This window comes from Micropterus salmoides, unplaced genomic scaffold (genome assembly GCF_014851395.1).
Source record: "Micropterus salmoides isolate LMB-PRFRI ecotype aquatic unplaced genomic scaffold, ASM1485139v1 Ms_hic_scaffold_5, whole genome shotgun sequence".
NCBI classification, from domain to species: Eukaryota; Metazoa; Chordata; class Actinopteri; order Centrarchiformes; family Centrarchidae; genus Micropterus; species Micropterus salmoides.
Genome location: NW_024044237.1, coordinates 702,861 through 715,696, shown reverse-complemented (window position 1 = coordinate 715,696; position 12,836 = coordinate 702,861). Strand labels below are relative to the sequence as shown.

Below are 12,836 nucleotides of genomic sequence, written 5' to 3'. Positions count from 1 at the left end.
CTTTCATCAGTGGCCATTCTGCATGCCGGATAGGAAGCTTTGGCAGGCCAGATGATGCACACGGGCCGCCAGTTGATGATCACTGCTGTATACGTTACAACCTCTTTGAAATTACACAAAGACATTTTATCCTTGTTGTGAAAATATTGATTAGTAGGTGAACATATTGATTAGAGGAGCTTCAAACAACAGTCAGTACTGGAGTGACTGCAGCAGAACAGATACATGGTGTATCAGTGTTGCTCACATTTTAGAGCTCTGCAGACTATGTACTCAATAATGTACATGTGCTGTCCTGCGTGTACCACTGCAGAGAGCAGTGCAATATAATATCATTTTACTTCCTGCAGATGATAAGGGGTTTCATGGCTTGTTTACAAAATGTACTTTCTCTCTCTTACACTCTCAACTCCCCCACCCTCAAGATGCCCTCCCAACATGTCTACCCATCCTGCTTGTTCTCTCTGTGGGCCCATTAATACCAGCATGGTGCTTCTCTTAAGTATGATTAGTAGCACTCCATAGACCATCAGCAAACAGCTTATCAACAGAGAGCCATGAATGTTACATGGACATGAATATTGCTAAAGCATCTAAATAAAAGTTTCATCTCCCCCACCCTCGTTCTGTTTCTGTCTATTTGGTCTGTGTGTTAATCAGTGTTTGTCACTGCAAAACCTTAATTATGGTTTCAGCCCTCTCCCATGATCCTCCACAGATGACTATTCATCTCCTCATCCAGTGCCCATGTTTTCATAGATAACACTTCTTCTCTCTTTCCCGTCCCTTTTGGTCTTCTCTGCTTTTTATCTCTCTATATCTATTCATTTATTTGTCTTGATTTCCCTCTGCTTGTCTGTAACTTGTAATCTTCTTTTGCTTTCTATCTCTTTATATATTTTCGCACTCCTCTCTCTCTGTAATGACTTTCTGATGGTTCATATCAGCAGTTCAATGGGGCAAAGACAGTCAAAGGACTGCAGCCATTACATTTAAATACGGAAGGAGGACTGTGAGGGGGAGAAGGATATTTAACTAGATGAGGAAATGACTACAGATGGGCAGATGAAAAGAGAGAGGGAGAAAGAGAGGGAAGTGATTCCTCATATAATCCTTTATTAAAGAACAAAGTCAAGTTTACTTTAAGTAGACCAAACAGAGAACTGAGAACTTTTTCCCCATTCTCTTTTTTCAAATAAAACACAGATTTGTATTTGGTTTAAGTTTTCCTCTGAAAACCATGTCCTCTAAATGTTCTCATCTAAGCACCAGCATGTATTACATGGGTGCATATCAGAGGCTCACTGAGAACTCTGATTACAGCTTGCTTAAAAGGAAGACTGTAAAATTGGCTGAACAGCAGCCACTGTGGCCACAGACATTTTCACATATAGGAGGAATTTTTTTTATTTTTCTATTGCCTCTGTTGTGAGAGAGAGTTGGGAAACATTGGGGGAGAGAGGGGAGGAGTCGGACTGTGGACGATGCAGTCACTTGGCATATGCTCTAACCATTAGGCCATAGGACTGCCCTGGTAGGAGTATGTGTACCATATATCCATTTCCGCTTTATGATGTGCGCTGTGGTGGCAAACAGGATGGACTGTTGGTGAAGTCGGAAGTCCTAGCAAGTTATGCTGAACTGGCACATGTGAATGTCCTGCCTGTTCACACTGAAGCACCACAACTTGGGGCCAGCTCACCCGGGAGGGTGTATGAGACCACTGACAATGCCCCACCCCCATCCCCTCCTTTTTGGCCTTGTTAAAGTGAAGAGCATCATAATAAAATTATGTTGGCCTGGAGGCCCATATCGAGGTCCAGGATGGCAATGCAAATCTGAGCCATTCACACATGTACTGGCAGGTTCAAGGCCAGCTGGCATGTGCTAGACTGGAATGGTGTGACTTTGACACAGACACCAAGACAGATTTAAGAGAATGATGGCGAGGCCATGTTAGACGTACTATTACAAGACCTACATGAATGTGCACCTCACACTAGGGCTAAACACTGTATTTTTTGTAGACTGTCTTGATATTTAATGTAATAGTAGTTCCCCTAGGACTTTTGTTATTGACAATGTTTTAAATATGTTTTCATGATATTGTTATGCTGCCCCTTCTGATAATAAAAAAATGACTACCTGGGACTAGACAATGTGGCCAAAAATGTTATCACAATTAAAAAGTTTCATATCTTTTTATATCGATAATTAAAGTATGAAATCATTATTTCTTTCGAGTATAAAGGCTGATTTTTCTCCCGAGTGAAAGTTGAAGAAATCTGATGGTTAATTGTGGTTTAAACTTGTGTTTATAGTCAACACTTGAGGTCAAACAGCGGATCACTTCACAGATCTGAAGCAGAACATTCAAAACAATTATGATAAAATCTTTGTTAACAAATATGCACAAGTAAAATTAAGTCCTTTTTCCTCAACAAAATAAGCATCTTAATAAAAAAACTAAATCCTAATTCGTGTATGATTCAAGTGAATAAAATCAAACATTTATTGAATATTTATTGAACATTTGTTTTACTGTTGTTGAAAAAAATGATATTGCGATAATAATTGTTCTTGTTATTGCCCTAAGACTATCCCTACCTAAGATCCCCTTACTAGCTTTCTTCTAGAGCTTTCAACTGCATCGCACGCTCTTCATCAGCAGATGGTGTTTGATCAGCTGTCAAACAGATTGATCTGTTGACATGTAAGCTCAGTAGTTTTTATCCTCTTCATTGTTATCAGTTGTTATTATATCTGAAGCTTCAGGGACATGTTTGACAAGCAGTGTGTCTGCAAATATTAACTGTTCCCGCCTCACTGTCAGTCATTTTGGATGAAAGCTTTAAGTCAGTGAGTAAACGTTGTTTTGCCTGCTTTTTTAAAAATGTGGTGACGGGCTTTCATTGTGTTTTCTTACTGTAGACTTTATTTCAGAGACCCTAGTTCACCTCCAACTTAGGGTGGAGTTTAGTTCATTTTATGAAGGCCCTGGTTCAATTTGAGCGATCACACATCTGCAACAAATGCTGACTGCTGCTAAAGTCCGAGGCAACGAACAAAGACACGAAGAGAGAAAGTGTTAAATAGATCTTTATATCATTAAGGCCATAAATGACACGGCCGCCACATGGCTCGCTACAGAGGAGGAGGGAAGTTAGCGGAATGTGGGAGAGTGGTTGAGGGGAGTAGGGTGGGAGGCAAGGAGAGATAACAAGACGAAGTGTTTACAGACCTTTTTATTTTCCCATCATCCTCGGCAGTGGAAACGAGAACATCCACCGTCACCGACAACAAAAGGGACCAAAACATGTAATCACAGCCTGTCAGGAGCATAATAAAGTCACATTTATTAATATCTACACATGCACACAACCAACAATAACCACCACAAACACACCCCCACAGGGATATCTTAAGACATTACAAAACACCTCATTTATTTATTTATTTTTAAAAAGTGCTGCATTAACAATTGCCCCAGCTCTAAAAGCATGTAGCAACAGTACACTTACCCACAATGCAAATACATGCACATTATCTTTCTGAATTCCGTCACACACACGCTATTGGCATCTATATGTTCCCAGTCAGGCACTACCTACCATACATCCAGTAATGAGTTTTCTATGTGTTCATGAGAGATGATAATAGCATATTGCATCTGTCTCCCAACACAAATGTACCTGCTGATGTATGGATTTTAATTAAGCGTGATGATCAGGGATGGTAATATGTATGTGTGAGCGCAATCACAATTAGACTGTGCAGGGATAATGATACAGGCAGGAAAGGTCAATTTCCTCCACATTGTGTAAAAGAGAGAAAGACAGCAGGTGAGAAAGAGAGAGAAAGCGATCAGTGAGATGAAAGTGTAATTATCCCTGTGGGGAGACTGGGTCACCGGAAAAATGAATACAAGTAAGATTAAGACGAGCAGCATGCGTTCAAGATGATCCTAGCACTTACATCAAAATAACATTTTGACAACAATTATAAATAATGTTCTCAGTGTCAGTTTAAAAAGAGATCTTACTGTTGGTCTTGGCCTAGTGTATAACTGGCCCCTGTCCAGTGACTTTCATCACGAAAAGAGTTTACTTGTGTCTGGCTCTCTTTTGGTTTGCTGCACTGAGCCTGACATTGTTGATCCTGGATTACCGGTATCCCGAAGCGTGTTATGAAATGGCTCTGTTGTTTTTCCAATCCAGCCGTGAGTGAGTCCAAATGAAGGTAGAAGAGTTGTTAATTACAAGCAACATAAGATGAAACAGTGATGGTCACAGGTTCAATAGATTACAACATTGGTTTAACTATAAACACAGAACTAGCGACTTAAAACAAGAGAACACGATTAAAACTCTCCCTCCTTCCCTCCGAGGGAGTATGCATGTTTTCATTGGTGCAGCAGTCGTCCCTGGCACGTGTTCAGCTCTGTTCCGCTATCCTCACCGGCAGGCGCTGCTTGACTCTCAGCTGTCGCGGACTCTTCCTCCTCCATGCACCATAATTCCTCCACACTGTATGATATCTGATTCGAGCATTACGCTAATTAAAATGTTTTCTTCTATTTCTACAGGAAAATTGCCTTCTGTCATGGTCCTCTTTCGATGCAACTGTCCGTGGAATACTTCAATTTGTATTTCGAACAACAGCCCCAGTGCCAGCAAATGAACAGGGAGCTCTGCATGCAGGCAACATGGAGGAAAGTTAATTGTTGTTGATTTGCATAAACTACCCACACTGAAGTAATACAAAGCAGGTTAAAATACAAAGTTTCCCTTTAAGTGTGGGTATTACTATACGTCTTAAGTATACAATTTCCAGAAAAGTTGACTCCACAATAAGCTGGTGGTAACAGGTGAGGTGTCATGATTGGATATAAAAGTAGCATCCGCCAAAGGCTCAGTCTTTGCAACTAAGGATTGGTCGTGGCTCACCCCTTTGTGCCAGAATTTGTTAGAAAATTGTTCAAAGGGAACATTTCTCAGGCAAGTTTGCAGAGAATTTAGGTCTTTCAATATCAACAAAACATAATATTATGAAAAGATTCAGGGAATTTGGAGACATATCAGTGCATAAAGGGCAAGGTCAGAACCACTGTTGAATGTGCGTGAAAAATATAGCCATATACTGTCACTAAACACAATCTGCTGCTGCATCCAGACATGCAACCTGAGACTGTTGTAATTGTATGCAGAAATGCCACCCATCTCAGATGGATTGAAAGAGGGTAGAACTCTGTGCTGTGGTCCGTCCAGATTATTATCACTCAAAATCCAGTATCTGTTATGGTATGTGCGGGGCATCAATGCCCACAGCGTGGGTGAGTTGCATGTGTATGAAGGTGCTTTCCACCTAGGCATGGACTGGGACTTTAAAGAGACAGTTTTTTCCCATCAAGGCGACATCTCTTTCCAGGACATCCATGCTTATTTTAGCAGGACAATGCTAGGCCTCATTCTGCACAGGCTACTGTCTCCTATTGAAAATGTATGGCACATCATGAAGATGAGAATCAGACAACGGCAACCACAGCCTGTTGAGCAACTGATGTTTGGTATATAGCAAGAATGGACAAAAACTACCAATTGCAAATTAGTATCTACATTTGACAAACAATAAGAAAGTGTTATTTAAAGGAAAGGTGATGTACCACAATGGTAAACATGACTCTGCCCCAACTTTTGTTAAGTGTGTTGCAGGCATGAAATTCTAACATTGTTCATATTTATAGAATGTATTTACAATCATGCTGGTCAGTAAAACTACTGAAAATCTTTTCTCTTTGTCAGTTAAATGAAATTTCATGTGAATTAACATATCCCAGATTTTAGCTTTTATTGAATTTTGGATAATATCCAAACTTCATGAGTACTTTTGTCTGATGATCAACAAACTATTGTGAATATGCAATGCACATAAGACTTCTAAATGAGTGTTGCTGTAACCAAAGCAGAGAGCTGAAGACAAGTATTTTATGCCTGATAATTTTATGCCTGATAATTTTATGCCGGTCTATCTGATCAAAATGTTGCATATACAATCATGGAATTATTTTTCTAATTAAGACAACAGAAGGTATTGTTTTTCAGTACCATTTATCATCACAAAGTTGCCATGTGCTATTCTGAACGGCAACACTGTCTGGAATGAAAGAAACTTGGCACAATTATAATGCAGCAATAATCATCATTATGTATTAAAAGTCATAAACTCCCTTCATTTGTTAGAAGCTCCGTTTTAGACCAAGAGAGGAAACGCAACAACATTGTGATTCCATACGTGTCTGGAGTATCAGAGAAACACTGGAGGATTTTCAACAAACACAACATCCCTGTGTTTTTTAAACCCAAGAACACACTAAGACAGATGCTGGTACACCCCAAAGACCGCACACCCAAACACAAGAAAAGCAATCTAGTGTATGCGGTCCAATGCAGTGAGGAATGCACAGACCTGTATATTGGGGAGACTAAACAACCACTACACAAACTCAACAAGCTCAACACAGAAGGGCCAACTCCTCAGGTCAAGACTCTGAAGTCTACTTACATCTGAAGGACAGAGGACACTCGTTTGAGGACCACCAGGTGCACATTTTAGACAGAGAAGATGGATGGTTTGAAAGAGGTGTCAAGGAAGCATCTACACCAGGGTGAGAAACCGTCATTGAACAGGGGAGGGGGTCTACGCCACCACTTATCCCCCACTTACAATGCTGTCCTTTCATCACTTCCCAGGAAACTCAACAAACGTAACCTATTGGCCTCAGGTGAAGATACCAACGATGGTCGTTCAGTCTTGGCCACGGGTAGTCCTAACAACCAGGAACACTAACGAACCAGCAGTATCGATGACCCGGGCCAATGACCCCACTGAGGTTAAATAGCTGAGTTTTCCTACCTGTCAGTCAGACCTGAAGAAGTCCCTTGGATGAGGGACAAAACGTCTTCTAGTATCTTCAACCAATCCAGTTGCCCTTGACCTCACCTTTTGTTGGATTACATCTATGTAGATTTGTCAAAAGATGGATTTGCCTTTGACTTTTAGAATTTCGTTGCAATTGTGTGGACATGGATGATTATATGCAGTTGTATAATGAATGTATTGAAGCAAGATTATTACTCATCTCACTAGTTTTATGACCTCTTGATTTTTCATTTTGATCACTTGCTTTGTGTGTAATGCTATGGTATTCATGTTTCTGATAAAAACCAAGAGTGGCAACAATGAACAGAAAGAACCTCAGAATTAGGTGCAATTTTCAGCCTGTCTGTTTGTACGCCCAAAATCAAATAAAAAAGAAAGTAATTTTATTTACAGAGGACCAAAATAATTTATTTAAGTAAAAAGTCCCCTTATTTCAGATAAACTAATCCTGTCAGGACTTTAGCCACCTATGCACAGAGCAGGTGGATTCAGCCGATAGCTGTGATCCTGCATTGATTTCAACACTGAAAGCATGAAAGGAAGGTTTGGATTCAGGGAAGAGAAAAAGTAAAAAGGAGAAGAGTGAATATTTAAATGTATTCATTGTGAGAATCATGGTTCACCAAATACTGCATTTAAAAGCCCTGTGAAACCTTTATTTAGAGCTCACTTTCCTACTGAATGTGGGTTGACTGATGACATGTCCATATTTACATCAACAGCCCAAAGGACCAAATTAATTTCTGTAGTTAATTTTGGCATGTTGTGCCAGTATTTGCCACTGATGGTAAATCCACTGTGAACCTCTGTTGAGCCTCAGACATTTGGATCCAGGCTAATTTACATACATCTACATGTTAAATAAGAAGACTCCAGTAAGGGCAACAAATTCCTGAAAACTAATTATGAAAGCAATTTATTTTTGGTTTTATTTAAGACAAGCTCTAATTCAGTAACTGAGTGTCACACCATAGGTCACTGCAGCAATGTGTTCTATCATTTGACTCATTTGATTAACATGACTGAAGCTGTCAATAAGAGATAGATATGTATGAAGCGTAGAGGATAGAAACAGAAACAGTGAAATTAATGAGTTTCCAGTTGACTTAAAACAGTAATTGTTTTGTTGTTATGCCACTTGAGGGCAGCAGAACAAGTATAGCATGTATTCTAAAGTTGTAATGGCGAGTGCGTTAGATAACAATTGCCTATTTACTAGGGCTATGACAAGCAGCCAGTTGTGACAGAGTGGTAACTAACTGGTAGACCAGCGGAGCAATAACGTAATGCACAGCAGAGTCTAGGGCAGGTAGACTTAAATATTATGAATTCTCATTTAATGATGATGTTAGTCTCGTAATATTACGACTTTTCAGAGAACACAGATTTGTGGGAGAGATTCTGAATGTGCAGAATGTTTTGAACATAAACAGAAACTGCTGAGACACAGGCGCTATTAAAGTCCAGGAGTTTCTAACTGAATTAAAATGTATTTATTTATCATTGAGGTGACAAAGGTGCTACATGCATATTGAAAGAGGTTACTTCCCAAAAAAAGACACAAACAGGAGGGAAGACTGAATCACACCTGCATGTGTGCTGACTCAGCTGGGGTGATGTTAGATTTTGAATTGTTTCCCTTACATAAATCAAATATTCCGTAATATCATACAATTCAGCATTGAAGATTTCTTAAAATAGTATTAAAATCTCATCTCATGTACCCAATCTTGTGTGTCGTCTCTTGCATTAAGTGTCTCGTCACACCCCTACTATTTACACAACCTACGACTCATATGTAGCAACATTAGCTTCATTTGGTGTTGTTGATGTGTCTGGCCACCCGGCCACCAAGTCCAATATTGACCCCTTTTACCTCTGTTTTGGTCTCTACCAACTCTGGCTCTTAAGCAGCTAAATGCTTAGAAACGTGCTACCACTAAAGTCCTATATATGTATATATATATATGTGTATATATACATATATACTTTCATAATACCTGCCTTGGCTGAGGGAACATCATACATGTAGCTGCATTTAGTGTGCTTACCCACTCTGTATGTAATTCATGTGCCTTAATTCCATCACCAAATATATTGTATTTCATGTTCATAATAGCACACAGTCTTCACAGCTCACTTAAGCAATTTGAATAGTCAAATATATGTGCTAAGTATTTTAAGCTCTCTATTCTCTACTTGTTATTTTCACTGTTGTGAACAGGAAGCTAGTGGCAACCTTCCCCATTTCCCTGTTTATTAACCTTAAGTGTGTACCCCACTTCGATAAAAGCTTTATAGACAACACAAGTGTTGTTCGCTTCAAATGTAGAGGACGAAAGGACACGCAGAGGGATGACTAGATCTCCCACATGCACACGTATCCCTGCAGGCAATGTGTGTGTGTGTGTGTGTGTGTGTGTGTGACAGCATGCTGTACGTCATGCTGCTGCTGGGCTATTCCCTGGGAGAACTGCAGCAAACACAGTCTAGGAGGGTGAGTCACCGGGAACTCCAGCAGGGATTTTGCTGAAATTACCATCTAACACTCACCATCAGTTAACACTTTGCAGCCAAGAGCACGCAGAAAGGGGTTATGGAAAAGGATCCCAGACCCAGTGTGGCTTTCACTGAAAGCGTACTTAGGGAATACAGCTAAAAGACTTGTGTTGGTAAGTTGAAACTTGATGTGATTAGTTAAGTAAGGCTATTGCAGCAAGTAATAGAGATTAAAAAACACAAGGGAACAATAGACAGTTCCATGTCTAAAGAAACTCACTATAAAACAAGAACCTAACAGTTTGGGTTTATGTAAACATATGCTATTTACAATTTCCACTCCACCACAGTAAAACAACTGTAGAAAGTGTTCATATGAAAAATAACATCTGTAGGTGAAAGTGTCAGTTTCAGTGCATTATAAAATAGATGAAAGCATCACAAAAATAACCACTTAGGCATATGTAGCAGCAGCAGCAGCGAGATGCACAAGATGTGCATGTATCTGCCATATTCACACGTCTACAGATGGCATTACATGAACAGCAAAATGTTCAAATGTCGGTGTGAAAACTTGTCATTACATCTTACATTCAGTACATTCAGCGCCTGTGTAAATTAGCTTTATTACTGTCATAGCTGTTGGCTTTGCAAATTATGCATTTCTTTAAAGGTGTCATTGCTCTTTAGATGTGGTTCACTGACAATCTAAAAATATGAAGTTTTGATAGAAATCCACTGTATGAGCAGGAAATAAGTGACCTTGATCCAGAGCCATCCTTAGGCTTTCGGGGGCCATAATAAAAGTTGGAGGCCCCTCTGACTGTCGGGCGCTGTCACTATATTTGAAAAATCTTTCTTAAATTCTTAAACCTGCCATGTTTGTTTAGCACAAAAACACAAAAGCAAATTTCTTAAACCTACTTGGCAATAAAGCTGATTCTGAAACAATAACTAGACTATACTATTATTATATCTACTACGTTTGAAGTCAAACAGGAAACATATACCACCAGTGCTACTGAGCTTGATGGCAGTGCAAGACCCAGTAGACACTGATGAACTTAGTTCTAAATAAAAAGACTGATAAACTGATCATGACCAAAGCTCAAATCTTTAAAAACTGCCAAACAAGAGTTTAAGAGACAAAAACTACAAAACAGTTGATAGCATCATTTTTCTCAACCATCTTATTTATGATCTAAACATGTAATGATAGAAAAGACTTTTACTATCTGTCTGTGTCTTTTTGGAAAAGTCAAAATGTCAGCTGGATCCACTGGAGGAGTAGAAACTGGAGAGAAAGGTATGGTAGTAAGCACAATGCTCTCCACTTCAGTAGACAGAGGTTAACACAGAAAATAAGTAATTTTAGTAAGTTGACATGTTGATATGCTGGATGTTCCCAGAGGTGAATAATTATTTATTGTTGATGTAGGCCTAAACTTACCAGCATTGTTAGCTTTTCGGATGACACCAATGATGGAGGTATAGGTGGAGGTTATTGGACATATGAAATAATAAAAATAAATAAATAAATTTACCAAATTGAAATGACATGTGTTTGATCTGGAGGATCTTATAATGCAAGACAATCTACCAGAGTTTGATACTGTCTCCTTTTAAAAAGTGACTTTAGATAAGATGTCTTTTCAACACTGGCAACTTTGGAGGAGGCTCCATGATGTTGCTCATTAGTCCTTTAAAACAACTACTACAATGTTAGATAGATAAAAAAAGGCTAATGGCTTAAACTGAAGAAGACCCATGTCCTAGTAACACTATTAACTTAATCAACTGACTTTAATAATACAATTTAATCCCATACTATTGTATAATACTAATACTATACAAATTTTTGGGAGTTTGTAAAAATTGTGATGCTAATTAGCAATTATAGCGTTAGCATCTTATTTTGCGCAGCTAAATAAGACAAACGGAGCCTGTGGGCTTATGTACCTTTATCTTCTTGACTCCTCTCTTCTTCGAGGTTGTCTTTTTACATGGCCAGACAAATATGGGGCCTTACTCATTTCCCAAATTTGTGCCTCCTCGATCCTCGAGCCTGTGACCCGGAAACTGATCTCAACGCGCCATATTGAAGGACATCTCAATTCCTAAAATGCACCTGGAGGATCGGTGAGGTGAGGAGGCACATATTTGGGAAATGAGAAAGGTCCATTATCTTCTCTTGTCAGACATCAAGCCTGAATGACAAAGCATAAGTGATGTCACAGGGTCAGTCAGGGTCAGGAGTCACAAGGAGGTTCCCTTCAGAACTTAAAGCACTTTTTCCCTCAGCACCGTCATCAAGTTTGAATTTCCATTTGTCCATTGGTTTATGACAAATACTTCACTTTATGACGGCATTCCCATCACCGTCAATATACTTTGTTTTTCGTGCTAAGAGCAAATATAATATAATAGTTTCAGTACGTGCTTTGAGCAAATGCTAACATAAGCATGCTAACACTGATGTTTAGCAGGTATAATGTTTACCATTTTCACTATTATTGTTTAGCTTGTTAGCATGCTAACATTTGCTAATTAGCACTAAACACAAAGTACAGCTGAGGCTGATGGTAATGTCAATAGTTAAGCAGGTAGCAAATGAAAAGTCAGGGTTTCCTAAGTGATTAGAATTCATCCTAAGATAAAATGTCATGGGAATCCATCCATAGGTTTTGGCCCTCATGGTGCTAGAGGAAAAAACTAGGGGATCAAAACCAGTAGGATGCATCATCTGGGCACCATATCTGTACAAAACTTCATGGCAATACTTCCAAAGTTTTAGAGATATTTTAGTCTGGAGATAAATTGGGGACAGACTGATCAACAGACAAACACTGCCATCCCTAGAGCCTTGCCGGTAGCAAGGTAAAAAGAAAACCTCTATTTACTGTGACTCACAATTCCTGCTAATTAAGCTATAAAAGCAAGCTGAAACAGAGAAGAGGAACAAATCTGAGTAGAGACCTGAAGAGAATTTGAGTTAAATAAATTGCACACATGGCTGGAAACACACTGAGGGGTGGATGAGAAAGACGAAGAATGAGAAATGAGGGGGAAGGAAGACAAAAGCGAGGACAAATACTGCAGACTCAGATATGCTCCCACACACCATCACCCCGTTCCACTGTACCACCCATTAGCAGTGACCAGGCCATCAAAAGGAAACAATGCATTGCCTGCTCCTGGTACAAATGAAACAAATGAATGAAGTGAAGGGAGAAAGATCCATAAAGCAAAACTAGGTAGTCAAAATGAGAGATTAATAAGCTTCTTACGTATGAAAGAAAGGCAATCATTTCCCATAATAATGAAAGTTGCCTGTCTCCAACAGACAGAAAATGCTTTCTTATCCTTGGACCCAATGAAACATTTTTAACACACAATAA

At 39.3% G+C, this 12,836-nt stretch overlaps 1 long non-coding RNA gene across 1 annotated transcript; it reads right to left on the bottom strand.

Moving 5' to 3' along the window:
* Positions 1-3,229: 3,229 nt before the first annotated feature.
* LOC119888179 lies at positions 3,230-4,386 on the bottom strand. The gene is made up of 2 exons (XR_005441859.1): positions 4,043-4,386; positions 3,230-3,329 (listed from the first exon to the last, which is right to left on the bottom strand). It is a non-coding gene; the product is annotated as an uncharacterized LOC119888179 (long non-coding RNA).
* Positions 4,387-12,836: the final 8,450 nt, after the last annotated feature.